The following is a 7554-nucleotide window of genomic DNA, read 5'->3' as shown; positions in this document are numbered from 1 at the left end:
CATTTCCTAGATAGATCTTCCGTGATCGTAGGATTTTTTTTTGAAATTGCATGCTACGTTCCCCAACAGTGGCATCAGAGCCCGGTCTATGCGTAGATGATATGCACGAGTAGAACACAAAGAGTTGTGGGCGATCATAGTCATACTTCTTACCACCAACGTCTTATTTTGATTTAGCGGTATTGTTGGATGAAGCGGCCCGGACCAACCTTACATGACCACGTTCATGAGACCGGTTCCACCGACAGACACGCAACTTGTTTTGCATAAAGGTGGTTGGCGGGTGTCTGTTTCTCCAACTTTAGTTGAATCGAATTTGACTGCGGCCGGTCCTTGTTGAAGGTTGAAACATCACACTTGATGAAAAATCGTTGTGGTTTTGATGCGTAGGTAAGAACTGTTCTTGCTAGAAGCCCATAGCAGCCACGTAAAACTTGCAATAACAAAGTAGAGGACATCTAACTTGTTTTTGCAGGGCATGCTGTGATGTGATATGGTCAAGACATGATGTGATACACGGTATTGTATGAGATGATCATGTTTTGTAGAAGTTATCAGGAACTGGCAGGAGCCTTATGGTTGTCGCTTTATTGTATGAAATGCAATCACCATGTAATTGCTTTACTTTATCATTATGCGTTAGCAATAGTCGTAGAAGCAATAGTTGGCGAGACAACAACGACGCTACGATGGAGATCAAGGTGTCAAGCCGGTGACGATGGAGATCATGACAGTGCTTCGGAGATGGAGATTAAAGGCACAAGATGTTGATGGCCATATTATGTCACATATTTTGATTGCATGTGATGTTTATCTTTTATGCATCTTATTTTGCTTAGTATGGCGGTAGCATTATAAGATGATCCCTCACTAAATTTCAAGGTATAAGTGTTCTCCCTGAGTATGCACCGTTGCGACAGTTCGTCGTGCCGAGACACCACGTGATGATCGGGTGTGATAAGCTCTACGTTCACATACAACGGGTGAGTTTTGCACGTGCATAATACTCGGGTTAAACTTGACGAGCCTAGCGTGTATAGACATGGCCTCGGAACACTGAGACCGAAAGGTCAAACGTGAATCATATAGTAGATATGATCAACATAGAGATGTTCACCATTGAAAATTACTCCATATCACGTGATGGTCGGACATGGTTTAGTTGATATGGATCACGTGATCATTTAGATGACTCGAGGGATGTCTAACTAAGTGGGAGTTCTTTAGTAATATGATTAATTGAACTTTAGTTGATATGGATCACGTGATCGGCAAGCCATAGAGAATAAATGGATCTTCAAGAAGAAGAGTGACGTTGATGGTAATGTTACTATCTACAAAGCTCGACTTGTTGCGAAAGGTTTTCGACAAATTCAAGGAGTTGACTACGATGAGACCTTCTCAACCGTAGCAATGCTTAAGTCTGTCCGAATCATGTTAGCAAGTGCCACATTTTACGATTATGAAATTTAGCAAATGGACGTCAAAACTGCATTCCTTAATGGATTTCTTAAAGAAGAGTTGTATATGATGCAACCAGAAGGTTTTGTCGATCCTAAAGGTGCTAACAAAGTGTGCAAGCTCCAGCGACCTATTTATGAACTAGTGCAAGCCTCTCGAAGTTGGAATATACACTTTGATAGTGTGATCAAAGCATATGGTTTTATACAGACTTTTGGAGAAGCATGTATTTACAAGAAAGTGAGTGGGAGCTTTGTAGCATTTCTAATATTATATGTGGATGACATATTGTTGATTGGAAATAATATAGAATTTCTGGATAGCGTAAAAGGATACTTGAATTAGAATTTTTCAATGAAAGATCTCGGTGAAGCTGCTTATATATTGGGCATCAAGATCTATAGAGATAGATCAAGACGCTTAATTGGACTTTCACAAAGCACATACCTTGATAAAGTTTTGAAGAAGTTCAAAATGGGTCAGTCAAAGAAAGGGTTCTTGCCTGTGTTACAAGGTGTGAAGTTGACTCAGATTCAATGCCTGACTACTGCAGAAGAAGAGAGAAAATGAAAGTCATTCCCTATGCCTCAGCCATAGGTTCTATCATGTATGCAATGTTGTGTACCAGACCTGATGTGTGCCTTGCTATAAGTTTAGCAGGGAGGTACCAAAGTAATCCAGGAGTGGATGACTGGACAGCAGTCAAGAACATCCTGAAATGCCTAAAACGGACTAAGGATACATTTCTCATTTATGGATGTGACAAAGAGCTTGTCATAAATGGTTACGTCAATGGTAGCTTTGACACTGATCCGGATGACTCTAAGTCGCAAACCGGATACGTATTTATATTGAATGGTGGAGCTGTCATTTGGTGCAGTTCCAAGCAGAGCGTCGTGGCGGGATCTACGTGTGAAGCGGAGTACATAGCTGCTTCGGAAGCAGCAAATGAAGGAGTTCATATCCGATCTAGGTGCAATACCTAGTGCATCGGGTCCAATGAAAATCTTTTGTGACAATACTGGAGCAATTGCCTTAGCAAAGGAATCCAGATTTCACAAGAGAACCAAACACATCAAGAGACGCTTCACCTCCATCCGCGATCAAGTCAAGGAGGGAGACATAGAGATTTGCAAAATACATACGGATCTGAATGTTGTAGACCCATTGACTAAGCCTCTTCCACGAGCAAAACATGATCAACACCAAGACTCCATGGGTGTTAGAATCATTACAATGTAATCTAGATTATTGACTCTAGTGCAAGTGGGAGACTGAAGGAAATATGCCCTAGAGGCAATAATAAAGTTGTTATTTATATTTCCTTATATCATGATAAATGTTTATTATTCATGCTAGAATTGTATTAACCGGAAACTTGATACATGTGTGAATACATAGACAAAATAGAGTGTCCCTAGTGTGCCTCTACTTGACTAGCTCGTTAATCAAATATGGTTAAGTTTCCTGACCATGGACATGTGTTGTCATTTGATGAACGGGATCACATCATTAGGAGAATGATGTGATGGACAAGACCCATCCGTTAGCTTAGCATAATGATCGATACGTTTTATTGCTATTGCTTTCTTCATGACTTAGACATATTCCTTTGACTATGAGATTATGCAACTCCCGAATACCGGAGGAACACCTTGTGTGCTATCAAACGTCACAACGTAACTGGGTGATTATAAAGATGCTCTGCAGGTGTCTCCAAAGGTGTTTGTTGGGTTGGCATAGACCGAGATTAGGATTTGTCACTCCGAGTATTGGAGAGGTATCTCTGGGCCCTCTCGGTAATGCACATCACGATAAGCCTTGCAAGCAATGTGACTAATGAGTTAGTTGCGGGATGATGCATTACGGAACAAGTAAAGAGACTTGTCGATAACGAGATTGAACTAGGTATGAAGATACCGACGATAGAATCTCGGGCAAGTAACATACCAATGACAAAGGGAATGACATATGTTGTCATTGCGGTTTGATCGATAAAGATCTTCGTAGAATATGTAGGAACCAATATGAGCATCCAGGTTCCGTTGTTGGTTATTGACCGGAGATGTGTCTCGATCATGTCTACATAGTTCTCGAACCCATAGGGTCTGCACGCTTAACGTTGATGACGATTTGTATTATGAGTTATGTGTTTTGGTGACCGAGGATTGTTCGGAGTCCCGGATAAGATCACGGACATGATGAGGAGTCTCGAAATGGTCGAGAGGTAAAGATTGGTATATTGGACGATGGTATTCGAACACCGGAATGATTTCGGAGTGGTTTAGGTATTTTTCGGAGTACCAGAAGGTTACTGTAACCCTCCCGGGGAAGTAATGGGCCAATATGGACCATAGGGGAGAGAGAGGGAAGCCCACAAGGGGAGGCGCCACCCCCCATGGGCTGTTCGAATTGGACAAGGGTAAGGGGGCACGCCCCCCCTTTCTTTCCCCCTCTCCTCTCCTTCCCCTTTCCCCCTCCTAAAGAAAGGAAAGGGGGCCAACTTGGACTAGCAGTCCTAGTCGGTCCCCCCCTATGGCACGCCCCTTGGCTGGCCTCCTCTCTCTCCTCCTTTATATACGGGGGCAGGGGAGCACCCCAAAACAACAGTTGTTTCTTAGCCGTGTGCGGTGCCCCCTCCACAGTTTACTCCTTCGGTCATATTGTCGTAGTGCTTAGGCGAAGTCCTGCGTGGATCATATCATCATCACCGTCACCATGCCGTCGTGCTGACGAAACTCTCCGTCGACACTTTGCTGGATCAAGAGTTCGAGGGACGTCATCGAGCTGAACGTGTGCTGAACTCGGAGGTGCTATACGTTCGGTACTTGATCGGTTGGATCCGAAGACGTTCGGCTACATCAACCCGTTAACCTAACGCTTCCGCTTTCGGTCTACGAGGGTACGTGGACAAACTCTCCCTCTCTCGTTGCTATGCATCTCCTAGATAGATCTTGCATGATCGTAGGAATTTTTTTGAAATTGCATGCTACGTTTCCCAACAAATTTGTTGACTCATCACTACTTTGATAAGTTGTTATGTGGGTGGACATGTGCTAGGGTGCTATTCTTACTTGAACAAACAACTCACTTATCATTATCTCCTCTCGCAAGCATCCACAACTACAAAAGAAGAATTAAGATATATCTAACTATAGCATGAAACATATGAATCCAAATCGGCCCCTTGAGGAGTAGTGCATAAACTAGGGTTTAAGTTTCTATCACTCTTGCAACCCATCATCTACTTACTAATCCCACAATGCCTTCCCCTCGGCCCAAGCATGGTAATGTGCCATGTAGTCGACATTCATACGACACCACTAGAGGAAGAACAACATAACACATCATCAAAATACTGAATGAAAACCGACTTCACATCTCTCCCTAATAATAAAGCACGGATTGAGTCTCCGGATTCACTGTCACGGCGTTTTTACACAAAGGTCCCTGTGCTTTTTTGAATTAACCCTCAATCCGTTAAATAATATGGAAAAACGTTTCGTATTTCTGGCTCACCCGAGCATGCGTTCGACAGAAAAAAAAGGAAGCCGATAACTGCCATACGTGTGGCGTGGAGGGCAACCCGCCCGCACGCATCGTGTGGCATGGACGGGAACCGCCCCGCACGACCCCGTCCGCGCGCACAAAAGCGCGCCCGCATGTCCGGTGCGTGGCAACCCCGCCCGCACTGCCTCGTCCGGGCCAGACGAGCCGCTGCCCGCACGACCCAGCCGTTCCCGGCCTCCGATCCGTCCCCTCTCTCGTCTGCGCCCTCGCCCCCCGCCTGTCGAACCCCGACCTCCGTTGCCGGCCATCTCTGGTTGCCATGGCAACCAGGGAGGATCTGTAGGGCGCTCCCACCGCAAACCACACCCCTTACCCCCCCCCCCCCCATCCCCCCCCCCCCCCCAACCCCCACTCCAACAACGCCCTCCAGAGACGACCAGCTAAAAGCAGGTGAATCTCCCGATCTCCCTACTGTTTCTCATCCTCCTTCTGGGCAGAAAATTGCAAAATTACCGACGAAGTTGGCAACTAGATCCATCCTACAGGGTTAAAACACTACATACATTGTGTGACTTCGCAGTTGCCAAGCAGAATACACTAGATTTGCCATGTAGTACGCTAGAGATAACCGTGAGTTCTCAGTAGGTTGATGCTCCTAGTTGGTGAATGAATGGATGTGCAGCAATCCATAAAAAGGGAGAGAGAATTGATAAATTTGGAATAATGGGGGTGTGAAAATTAATTGCCATTGGTGTATAACGTCAGTTGCCACCTGTCATTGTCGTCAACTGCCACCATGTCAACTTATTGCTTGCCATCCTATTGTAGAGCCTGATGCCATCGAATCAAATGGATAGCTAGCACCAAATTTTAGAAAAGGATAGTGGATGTGCATGTCCTACTAGCCATGATATGTTGGTTGCCAACGCATGAAAATGTGATAGCACTGACGTGTTAACTTCTACATGCAAGCAGCACAATGATAAAAAAATTGGATTGTTGATGCCTTCTTGTTCATCCAGTGATTGAGAGCACATCAGAACAGAAGCGAGACACGGAAAAGAATGAATCACGAAGATGGTGCAGATGATTGGGGTTCTCAAAGGCCAGAAACGCCGCCACCTTTCGATGCATCAGAGTACAGTCAGCTCATCTCTGCAGGGCCGTTGCTGCCGCTGCTAGAACAGTATGCAAGCGTAGGTACGATGCGTGCTAAAAAATGAAGAGAAACATTTGCCATCTTCGCGACGATGGACATGACATTCTACTTATGTCGTGCACTGTCATTTGTCTTGCAGGTTCTTATGACCAGAACACTCTTAGGGGGGCCCCGTGGCAAGTGCAGTCACAAGGCGCTAACGCTGACAAATGTACGGGCAGCCAACTCCAACTAGCTAGTATGGCTAATCAAGGTAATGCAAAAACGAAAAAAGAGCACATAATGCTGTGGACATGAAAAATGAACATGAAAAAAAGATGGCAAAAGGACTCACGAGTTATCAGGGTGTAAAATGCAGAGCCTTCGTGCAGCACGTGGAATCGGGCAGCACCCATGTACCTGCCATCGACGTCGTACACAGGTGAGTCCATAAACATAGTGAAGATGCGGATGCTCAGTCAGCACAAGGAGCATAGTTGACAACTACAAAAATTGCCATGACTGGTCTTCTACGGTTGCCATGTATTAAAAACAACATTTGCCATCTCTGCACACCTGCAGTTGCCATGTAGGAAAAGCTGCAGTTGCCATTTCATGACAACTGCAATTGCCATCTAATAACAAACTGCAATTGCCCTACCGATGCAACTTCAGTTTCCATGCAAGCAAAAATGCATTTGCCACATAAGGGCAACTGCAGTTGCCGTGCTAGCACGAAATGTGTTTGCCGCGATTTGACCAACCACTACTATGATTGCAGGTTATTACGCTGGCGGTGACCCGGCAAACGTCTCCTGGCAAGCTTTGCAAATTCCTGGTGGATCACGTCATTATGGTGTAACAGACCACACACGATGGTCAAATACAGCACAACAAGGTAGAGGGAAAATATCTTAACCACAAAAAACAGCGCTACATTTGCTATTTGTAGTTATTTGTAGGCAAAACAATGGTTGCCATGTTTGTTGAACAGTAGGTGCCATGTCTACACACCTACAGCTGCCATAAAAATGACCACCCACAGACTGACGGCTTGCTGTCTGTAAAAGATGTCATGGAAAATCACTCGAAGATGGTGTGATCCGTTGCGATCCACATCTTATCCAACACAAGATTCTTAAGCTCGTACCTATTTTTCCCTGTTACAGAACCTACAACTACAATGCACAGCAGCGCCGGCACATCTACTGCGGGGAGCTCTGAGCGCACGGAAGACGCGTTCCACCAGACAGCAGACAAACATGCCGCAAACAATTTCGAGTCAGAGTCGGGAATGGCAATCATTCCAGCAATGCCGGCAAGCACCCCTTTGAACACAAGCACTGGCAACTCTCAGGTAGATGGGACTGCCGCCCATACTGAAGTGAACGATGAAACTGACGACGACGCGCAAGGGGATGAATATGGTGGGCAATCAGAGATCG

The 7554-nt window shown here is 45.2% G+C and overlaps 1 long non-coding RNA gene across 1 annotated transcript; it reads left to right on the top strand.

Annotated features, from left to right (window-relative positions):
• The first annotated feature begins 6240 nt into the window (after positions 1–6240).
• Positions 6241–6909, top strand: LOC125555828. Its single transcript, XR_007304889.1, has 3 exons — positions 6241–6383; positions 6489–6551; positions 6891–6909. It is a non-coding gene; the product is annotated as an uncharacterized LOC125555828 (long non-coding RNA).
• The last annotated feature ends 645 nt before the right edge of the window (positions 6910–7554 follow it).

The sequence above is a fragment of the Triticum urartu genome, chromosome 5 (assembly GCF_003073215.2).
Source record: "Triticum urartu cultivar G1812 chromosome 5, Tu2.1, whole genome shotgun sequence".
NCBI classification, from domain to species: Eukaryota; Viridiplantae; Streptophyta; class Magnoliopsida; order Poales; family Poaceae; genus Triticum; species Triticum urartu.
This window is presented reverse-complemented; position numbering and strand designations above follow the sequence as displayed.